The sequence below is a fragment of the Pan troglodytes genome, chromosome 4 (genome assembly GCF_028858775.2).
Source record: "Pan troglodytes isolate AG18354 chromosome 4, NHGRI_mPanTro3-v2.0_pri, whole genome shotgun sequence".
Taxonomy (NCBI): domain Eukaryota; kingdom Metazoa; phylum Chordata; class Mammalia; order Primates; family Hominidae; genus Pan; species Pan troglodytes.
The window spans coordinates 108677953-108688816 of NC_072402.2; the positions used below are offsets into that span (position 1 = coordinate 108677953).

General features: G+C 38.4%; 1 pseudogene; it reads right to left on the reverse strand.

The window, feature by feature from the left end:
- Positions 1-5071: 5071 nt before the first annotated feature.
- LOC461988 (bcl-2-associated transcription factor 1-like) lies at positions 5072-9776 on the reverse strand (annotated as a pseudogene).
- Positions 9777-10864: the final 1088 nt, after the last annotated feature.

Consider the following 10864-nt stretch of genomic DNA (forward strand, 5'->3'; position numbering starts at 1 on the left):
TGTCTCTCTTTATGATGCTACACACACCTTTTGGGATACTATGTCCCTACCGATAGGAAACCTTTGCTGTATGATGCATTTGACTTCTCTCTGTGGAATATTTTTACAGGTCTGAGTGATTCAGCCTAAAATAACAACCCAAGGGTTCTAAAAGTCTTTGTACCAGTGGTTGTCACAGAACTTGTCCAATTATCATTCTAATTTCCAGTAGGTAGTGGTGGAAACATACACACTCACATGTATATATGGAAAGTATAAATATTGGTTTTTATAAAACAGCTTAATTTCAACTCATAAGGAAGAGAAGAAATGTTCTTACCAGCCACAGGCTTTGCAAGGCTAGCAATCTCACAATGACATACTTAATATTGTCATTATGTAGATCAGTGCTAATTCCTTTCCTTTATCCCCAAATTATACTTTCAGTTTTATCCTGTTGTATCTGCTGGGAATGGAAAACAAACTCATTGTCAAACACATATCTCTTAAGGGCTGTTCCTTTCACTGTACGAAGTTCCAGTAAAAGCTCTGAAATTTATTATTTTAAGGTCTAAAATAAATTTTTGTCTAGGAGATATCCCGCTTAGATTGTCTTTTCCTTCTTCCTTTTCCATGAGGGAAGGGGAACATAATATCTTTCAATTACAAAGTTACACTTAGGAATTAGTGAGTGGTCATGTTTTCTATCACACAGAGCAAGTCAATCTATAGAAGTAAGGAAAAGAGTGAATGGACAGAGGAAAAGAGCCATGAGGCATTGTAGAGCCTGGGACTAGCAGTTCTCAAGACCCAGCTGTACTTCTGCCCTTCTTAGGACTGGACAGTTCTCTTCCTTTTATTTCACCAAGATATCATAGTATCTCTCCAATCAATTTCCTTACTAATTAAGGTTAATTCAAATTTGCTATATGTCACTTGCAAGCAAAGGAAACCTCAGTAGAAGACAAAACTAATCAAGGAAATGCATTGTGGCCTCATACCATTTGGTCCTATTTAAGAAAAGGTAAACATAATGATTTAGATAGGTGTTGTAGCATGCTAGCTCAGAATGTGAATATGGTTGCTTCCTGTGCATTTTGCTCCCTCTTAACATTTACTGCTATCCAAGAGCTGGGTTTCCTCCTCTTGCCTATAACAAAGCAGATGGAAAGTCAAATCCAAAAGGAAGATTCTGATATCTAGGCTTGCAGGGCCAACTTTCCCATCTCATAGACTAGAGGAGTTGTCGGAGGGTAGCACAGAAGTAGAGTATCTCCAACATAGAGCAAAGAGATATGGAAGAATAAAACCAGCGGTCTTCGAGGAGGGAAGGAGAAGGAATACTATCTGTCACAAATACCAATAAGCAGAGTGGAAGGAAAAGCAGTTACCAAATGGATTGAAGAATTGGCACAACCTATGTCATCAACCTAAAGAAAACCGAGGGTTCAATAGTCTTGGGAACTTCCTAGCCCCTAAACAGGAGGAGGGGCATTTTGACACCTTGTATGAGGATGGAGGCATGCAGGAGAGCATCTTGCCCCTGATCAATGGGGAACAGAACAGAACCAGTTGGATGTATCTGTATATTGGGACATCAACCAACACACAACTCCTTTTACAGAGGACAGCCAGTGCCCAATGCAAAAAGAAGAACCCAAGATTTCAACCACTTATTTGTGAAACTAAAATCTTGCACAACAGAAAACTTAGAGTTTACCCCTGAAAAACTACAACTTCCCAGAAAAAGAGAGAGAAATAAATAAGAGCTGTTTTCAAAACAGAAACCTACCAATTCACAGTTGGTTTCCGCTTCTTACGTTTCTGTTTTCCTGATTATCTTTACTACCCACTGTCATGGAAGAGTTAACTATAATATCAATTATTCAGACATTGAAAGTCTAATCTCCTTCCTTCATCCTGCCTTTCTTGGGATTTCCCAAGGCCCCTTATTTACTTGTCATCTTGAAATAACACAAACATAGAGTTTTGTGAGATCATTCAAAGCATGGCTTGCTCTTCACACCACCAAGGGCAATGAAACCACATGGAATCTCCCCATGCGACAAATTTCTACTTTGCTGTGACTTATATAATTTGTATACACAGTAAACAGGAGATATCACAGCAAGGTCAACCTTGCTGATACTACTGAAAGGTCTGTATTTCAGCATCTTAATTTATTAGTGGCAAGTTCCTCGGAGCTCTAGATTTTATGCTGGACAACTCCTCCTTTTCCAAAAATGACATCTGAACTCTTTTGTTTACCTCTCTTTTCCTGCCAACTATTTTTCTCTACAAACTTTCTTTCTAACTTAGATCCCTGGAGCCTATTACCCAAGATCAGCAGCCTAAAGACCATGTTTATTCTCTGTCCTGAGGCATTTGTGTTGGTGGCCAGAAGAGTGTCAAGAATGGTTTAGTTGAGCTGATCCTACGTATGGGAAAGTAATAGGAAAGATGGTAGCACGTTGTTAGAGCAGGTAGTCAGACAGACATGAGCAGGCCAGGAGAGGGACCCCCACAACCAGGAATGTCAGGCAACCATCAGGGGATGGTCAAGAGGTTGTTAAACTGTTTCTCTAAAATAATAATTGGTTGCAGCCAGTGTCAGGGAAAGGCAGTCTTCCAAAAAAAAAAAAAAAAATAGAAAACTGAAGCTTGTGATCAGCAGCTTCCAGTTAAGATCTCAGGAGTTTAATGAGCAGCCTCAAGAATGAGCACTAAAAGGCAAAATTGCAGAGTTTAACTGGTCTATAACTTTCTAGGAACACATGATTGGTAAAGGAAAACACCTCAAATGAGCATGTGCACAACTTCAGTAAACACACTGTGCATGCAGCCCCACCCCAGTGCTGCCAGGCCACTGTGCATACGGACAGCCTGCCCAAAGAAAAAATCAAGGGAGGAGAGACACAAATCCAAGAACCATGCCAGTGTATAAAACCTCAAGTCAAGTGTCAAACAGCGAACTTGGAGTTCTAAAGTTACCTGCTTGGCCCTTTTCCAAGTGTACTTTACTTCCTTTCATTCCTGCTCTGAAACTTTTTTTTTTTTTTATGTCTAACCAAGTAACTGTTATGTACTTATTTGTATACAATAGAAGGTCATGAAAATTCTGTGTTGGGGATCACATCCCTGTTGCTTTCACACATAAATAAGTATTATTCTGAACAGGAGAATATTAGTTATGTCCTGATTAATGCAATACATACTTCCTTTGGCAGGTATTTCCTCTGCTTTAATAGACAATTTCATAAAGACATGATAAGGTTGGAAAATCACACAATATTAAGGATCTGAGGACCATAAACATCACATATGTTAAGTTTGCTTTTAGTTTTGTTTCCAACAGCTCTTACCCAATGTCCCTGGCTGTAATCTAGGTGCCAGAAGCATTGCAAATCCTTGAAAGTGTTTAAGATGAAAGAGCAATACACTTAAGATCTTCAAAAGTTTACATTAACAGAATAAGCATTAGCTCCTTTTAACACACACAACTAAATTAACAAATGAAATGTGTCTACTTTTATATATGCCCATAAAGCAGACAGACTTAACATTGAAATTTACTATTTTAGATTTTCACTCCTTTAAGAGCTATCAATATAGACACAAAAGATAATTCACATTTGAAAAATTATCTACCTGAAGAGTAGAACCCTTAAGAGGAAAAAGAAAAAGCCATTTTACAAAGTGCAACTGAAATAGGGGAGAAAATAAAAGTTAGATCAATGTGGCAACAAGCTTCCTGCCAAAACTTTTACTGGTGACATTTGAAAAATAATTTTCTTAAAATACTATTAATGAACGTAAGTTTTGTTTCTCTATTTTTACTAATAGTTACACTACAAACTAATGCTCAGCTCAAATAAATATGTAAGATATGAAATCAGGTACTAATGTATCAACTTATTCTGCAGGATAAACCTCCTCCATACCAACCCCAGGATTACAGTTTTTCTTCTGTTTAAAACTAGGATGTTCAGTAGAAATGGGGTTTCCATTTGCAGAATTATTACAAACCAGTTTCCTCTTGCAAATAGCTAATATCTAAGACCATGACTCAAACTATCAAAAAGGAATAGAAAGAGAACACTCAGTTTTGAATGCAAATAGAAAAGGCTCCTAAGAATGTTATTTATAGGCCACTGCTTGCTTTCAGTAAAAATAACATTTTCTTAAAACTTTTCAATCTAATTTTTAATAGCTTGTACTTTGTAGCTATTGGCAAAGCTTTTTTATTCCTTCTTAAGTATTTGCTTAAGTGTTAAACTAGCTTAGTTTACCAAAGTAACAACTTTTTTTCTGTGGTATACTTCAAAAATTAGTCACCCTACAATGTAGTGTGTTCAAATTAAACAGATGTATACAGTTAAAATAATTAGTGTAGTCTCTATAAACAATTTCTGTTCTGGGATTTATATGTAGAGCTAACGTTTGCTTCAGAATAAAACATTGACAAACAGGGAAGGAAGAGAATCAGAACTTTCACAGAGCTGTACTTGACCATATCTTATAGACAAAGCAGAATTACAATGCATGTAACAAAAACGTTAAAAGTTTTTTTTTAAGTTGATAGTTACAAATATGGTATGCAACAATTTTCTACTTTATTGCAGTACAATTTTCAACATACAGTCTACTATTTCTCAAGATATTTGAAGACTTAAAACAAAATTCCTATAGACTACTTGCAAACAGTAAAATTTAAGTAAAATGCTTACATTCTTATTTGAAAATGAAAATCAGGTAAAAAATATGGTGGGTACAACTTCTGCTCTGCTGTAATCTTACTTCATACTTATTATTCCTTTTCTTCCTTGCATCTGTCATTCTTTTCTTCATTATTTTCCATGGTCTCTTCTTCATCTCCAACAATCCCATCCCCTTGGTATTTGTCATGAGTCCATTTAGGACTGCTACCTGATTTTTTGAAGTTACAGCACCCTCTGCCACGTTGAAAAGTACCACTACCTCTTCCTCTTTTGGTCTAATAATCCACACCATCATCTCTGTCATGATGCAAGAAATACTTCTTGCTCTTTGGGATATATTCTGGATCCCATTCCTCTTCCTTCGGTCTCTTTTAAAAAGTAGTATTTGAGTAGTATTTGTCCCAGCAAAAACTCCTCTGTCTCTTCCTCTGCCTCTAATTCGAAAAAAGGTTCCTCATGGTTGGCTAACTCCTGCAAAGCCTGAGTATTCTTTCATTTCATGGTGAGTTTTAAATTCTTCTTCTCTTTCCTTCTTACTCGCCTTTTCTTCTCTAGAACTGGGAGAAGAAGGTGATGGTGAAGAGGATGAAGATCGAGAATGATCTTGCTCTCTATTTTTATGTTTACTGTCATCTTTGTAAGATTTGTATTCCTTGTAATCTTTTGGAGTTTTTTCCTGCTTTCTTGATCCACTGGTTTCCCTGGGGCCCTTGGAATTTCCCCGTTCTTTACTTCTTTCTTTTCTACGGCGATCAATGTCATGCTGAAGGTCAGCAGAGTCACACCTTAATTTTTTTTTATCTCCCTTTTGATTTTCTTCTTTAAAAACTCTCTCGTCCCCTGCTAAATGGGTATGCTTCCTCAGGGTACTTGGTGAGATGTCAATTCTCCTGTGTATTTCAGGGCTCTTTTGCCGAGTACTATGTTCTTCAGTGGCTTCCTGATGGGAAGTAAACCGCTTGTTTAGGGTCATTGCAGCTGACCTGAAGTATTGCTCTTTAACATGATGAACCAAGAACACAATGTGTTAAATAAATGACTCTGAAGTGCTTTTGCTGGCCTGTGGCAACTTAATGTGGTCAAAGATGGATGAGAATTCTTGCTCCTTCTTGACAGAATGGACAAGTGTACTAGCAAGCCGCCTGTCTTTAGTCAAGGAAGCAGGTCTGTTAGAATCATCAAGAGGAACAGGTGCCATTTTGAGTTTGACTTCAGGACGATGAGAATCACTTGCTATCATTTTGATCCTAAGTGGGCTTTCCTCTCTGAAGGTAGACTTTCTCATGCATCCAGATTCTTGTGTAGAGGCGGATTGTAATCAAAGAGGTCTTTGAGCTTTTCAGACTTTACCTGCTCAGGTGACTGAGTTTCTTTCTTTACTGTTATTCTTTCAGAATTTTTGTCTTCCTCTTTGTGCTTATCTTTTGTAGTGCTAGGCCTTTCCACTACATATCCAGCTTCTTTAAGTTCATAATTTTTTCCTTCTCTAAATCCACCACTTTCTCTATTGCCTTTCAGTGAAACTTTGGACTTCTACTTGAGTCCTTCCTCCTCAGTATTCCGGTGAGATGCAGTAGCAAAACTTTTACCTTGATCTGTGAGGACTGACTTCCTGAGCTGTCTATAATCCTCTGTCTCCTCTGTGCCATCCCCTTCTGAATCATTAAACTTTGTTTTCCAGACTCTTTATCACTGAAGTAATCTAGAGCTTCCTGATCTTCCCATTCTCCCTCTGCCCTCCCTTTCTCTGATCCTTTCTCTTTTGAAGCCTCTTTATCCCTGGCATTACCCCTATCAAGCAGGAATACTCTAGACTCTTCATCTATGAACCTTTTTAAGAACTTCCCAGTCTTTGCAGTTTCCTGATCTCCATTATCAGGATAAAATGAGGAACGGCCCCTAGACTCATCTCTTGGAGCATTCTGTGGTGCGATTGTCTTTGCAGGACTTCTTCGTGAAGGGATGTGATGAACTGGACTATTCTGAGAAGGACTGTATGGACTAGATCCATTTCCAACAGAACCAGACCCAGACCTTTCAGGACTATGCTGAATGGATTTTGAATGCTGAGAAGGAGTATTTTTTGCAGAGTGAACTGTACTGAGCATGGGAGCATCAGAGCAAGATGAACTCTGACTAGGTGGTGTAGCAATAGGTGAAGGACTATGGGGTGATCTAGGACTATTATTATAAGCTGTAAGGCCAGGCCAAATATCACCGGATGTGGCTGATGACTTACTAAATTCATCGATAGACTCAGATGGATCATGTTCAAATGTATCTTTCAGTTCCTCCTGTGATTTAGTTTTCAACGGACTCTCTTCTTGGGGTTCCCCTTCAGCTTTTTTGGCTTGTTTTTCCTGAGACCCTTGTCTTTTAGAAACAGGAGATTTTCTATATGGAGATGAAGAACGAGAAGAGAATGATCTTGGAGACCTAGAAGAGCTATATGACCAGTGAGATCTGCTTCTGGATCTTTGAGAAGAAACGGATCTTCTTTTTGGACTCCTGGAATGTGAACGACCTCGTCTAGGACTCCTAGAGTGCCTTCTATTCCAGACAGGTCTATAACCACCTAGATGATATCTACCTCCTCCTCCTTGATAATACCCTCTACCCCTTCCTCTGTACCCATAAGGTCGCTTCATTCCTCTATTATTTCTGTACTCACGACGATCATCTCTAGAATACATACGATCTCTACTCCAAGACCTTGAATATGTTCTGGAACAAGACCTAGAACTGTATCGCTTCTTTCTAGAATGAGATCTTGATCTTGATCGAGAACTAGACTGTCATCTAGACTTTGACCTTGAAGAATGTGATCTAGAATTGGAGCGACCCGTTTCTTTTCTCCTTGGGTTTATGTAGGATCAAGGAGTCAAGTGAAATCTTTGAGATACTGTAAAAATTCTTCCTGGAGAGAATACTCTGAGAAATTAAACTCTAAATTCAAATTCCTCACACACTGAATCGCGGTTCCGGGGATTTATTTCCATTGCAACTACACAGCGGCCATTTCCCAGCTCAAGAAAGCGAGGAAAACCATAGAGGCACCTTTGACGCGCTAGCTCGGCTCTGTCACTTCCTCCTGCTCTAAAACTTTTTAATAAACTGTCACTCCTGCTCTAAAACTTGCCTCAATCTCTTCCTCTGCCTATGCCCTTCAGTCAAACTCTTTCCTCCTAGGAGGCAAGAACCAAATTGCTGCAGACCTGTAGGTATTCACCACTGGTAACAATGTGACATTATTTTCCCGTGGTTAACAGGAGCATATGGGAAAATACAATGCTCTCTGAGCTAGAAGATATGGGTTCTCTTCCTCAATCTACTACAAACCAGCTGTGGCCTCTAGAAAAGTGTGAAATTTCCCTAGGCTTCATGGAATCATATACATTTTGAGCTAGAATAACCATCACATTTTGTCATTGAGACCCAGAGGCCTAAAGTGATTTGCTTGAACTCTTACCACTAGACAAAGGGAGAATAAATTCATTCCAAAGCACGTAAAGGCTTGGAGGTGACAGAGTATGATTCATTTAAAAAACAAATCTCTTGTTATTCTGCCAACAGCCAACTACCTGAAGTCAGATTGGGCATGAAGGCCAATTCCATTAGTTATGAAACTTGGATAAATGTTTTGCTGCATGTGATAACAAATGAGTAACTGAATTCTCTAAAATATGTTTAAACTTACCTAGGTTAACATTCAAGTAAAATATCCTGAAGACTGTGAGAAGGTTTCTAGTGCCCATGAAAAAACTGAACCACCAATGCACACATCACAGATTTCAAAATGGGAAAATGAATCATCAAAGGGAAGGAGTTCAAGAAGAAAGTCTAAGACAATACTGAATTTTGATAGGCAGAAGCAGAAACTCTCAAGAAAACTAGAAATCATTATCAGAAAAGTAATAAAAAGAAAGTAACCAGAAAAGAAAGCAATCAAAAAGAAAGACAGAATCTACATTTGCTGGGCATTTACCATGTGTCAAGTATCACGTTTTACACTTTCTTGTGTTTTCTCATATAATATTCAAAGCAACTTAAGAGGTTCAGATGGTCAACCTCACTTTGTAAATGAAAAACATAGTTAAGAGAGGTAAAGTGACTTGTCTAAGGTCACAGCTATTATCTGGCAGAGCCATTATTCAAATTCAGATTCGTCTGTTTGACGCAAAATACTATGGTTTTGCACAATAACTCTCTTGCATTTAGAGCCAGAAGGGGTAGAACTGGTTAAACACTGGTTTAACTTTTTTTATTTCTTGTTGATATTTCTATTAATAGCATACAGCTCCTTTCTTCTTCAAAATATGTTTATATACTTATTCAATCTTTCTTCTTTTTCCCTCTGTCCATCTTCCTAAACATACCTGCATTTTTATATTACTCCTTTATATTTCTCCAAAAATTATTCTTTCTTCTTCCTCCTTCTTCACTCATTCAAGATTTAGTAGCTTGGACTTCTTTTTAAGAAAAGAAGATACTATAACCATATTGACAGTTTAGTAACATTATTCTGAATACAATAATCTCAACAGTGACTACAAGTAGAATATTAGACAGAGGGATATTTCTTTTTATACTCTTCCTGAATGCTATTAAACTCTAAATGTTTGAGTTTCATGCTCACCAAGATAACATCAGTTCTTTTCCTGGCTACCTGATAGTCAGGTATGTCCAGAGATCCTTAGCCTGTTTTCCTTGGTTTCTGCTAAGTAAGCTTTTAGACTGCTGTATTCTCCCTACTTCCCTCTTTATGCAATTTCTCTTTCATAATCCAAATTCCCACTATTGCTCTCATTACTCAATCTTTCTTTAGGAATTCCCATTCCAAGATTAATAAGCTAATATCTTCATAATCTTTACTTTGTAATTTCCTCAGTGCTTATAATTTACTATAGTTTAGTTCTTCCCAGGGAAAATGGCTTCCATGAATTGAATCATTTTCCAATATTCCAAGCATATGAAGACCCTAGGATGGCATCAGGATCCTCCTTCCTCTCCACCACCATTTCTAGACAATTACTCTTCTCTTCTCTTGTTAAACCTCACCTCCAACCCTTTCTCAGTCATTCTCACTTATTATTTATTAAAACCTTTGGCCTTTCCTTCATCTTCAAATCCTGTCATCACCCTGAGGAAACACATAACTGATTTATCTTAAATTTTTTCTGTTTAGATTTCATCACCTCCTTATACCTAGGGATCTCTTCTTAGCTCTATTTCGGGCACTCGCTTCCATGAACACATTCTGGGCATGGTTGTCAAATGCAGCTACTTCACTACTGAAATAATAAATGTAGTACCTTTAGGCCGGGCGCAGTGGCTCACGCCTGTAATCCCAGCACTTCGGGAGGCGGAGGCGGGCGGATCATGAGGTCAGGAGATCGAAACCATCCTGGCTAACATGGTGAAATCCCATCTCTACTAAAAATACAAAAAATTAGCCAGGCGTGGTGGCGGGCGCCTGTAGTCCCAGCTACTTGGGAGGCTGAGGCAGGAAAATGGCATGAACCCGGAAGGCAGAGCTTGCAGTGAGCCGAGATCGCACCACCGCACTCCAGCCTGGGTGACAGAGCAAAACTCCGTCTCAAAAAAAAAAAAAAAAATTAAATAAATAAACGTAGTACCTTTAAAACAACACTTTCCTATCCTTCCAACTTGCTTTGTCTTTTACACCCAACACATCATCAAGATCTTTGTTCAAGTCTATCAATTCCTCTCATTTTGCCTATCAATCATTCTTCTCTTCTCTCACTACTGTCCTTAAATTGGAAAATTATGTTGACCAGACCTAAGGAAAAAAACATGTAAATCTGAAATGGAGTTTTCTTCCCTGGGAGATAACAAGCAAGTTAACGGCAACTCCTTCAATTTCTCTGGCACCAAAGCCACGGGCCCTGAACTCTATTTCCTGCCTTCCCTCCTGCACAATACAAGAATTGTGTGATAAATTCTATGCTTTCTTGTCTTTGCAAAGAACAAACACCTATAATTACCCATTTTTACTTTTGTATTATCAATGTCTAGATTAAGCTCTTCACTGGATTAATCCCAACTACAAGCACATGTGACCTTCCATCTTTCACCTTTAAACATCTCGGGCCAGGCGCAGTGGTCGTGCCTGTAATCCCAGCACTTTGGGAGGCCAAGGCAGGCAG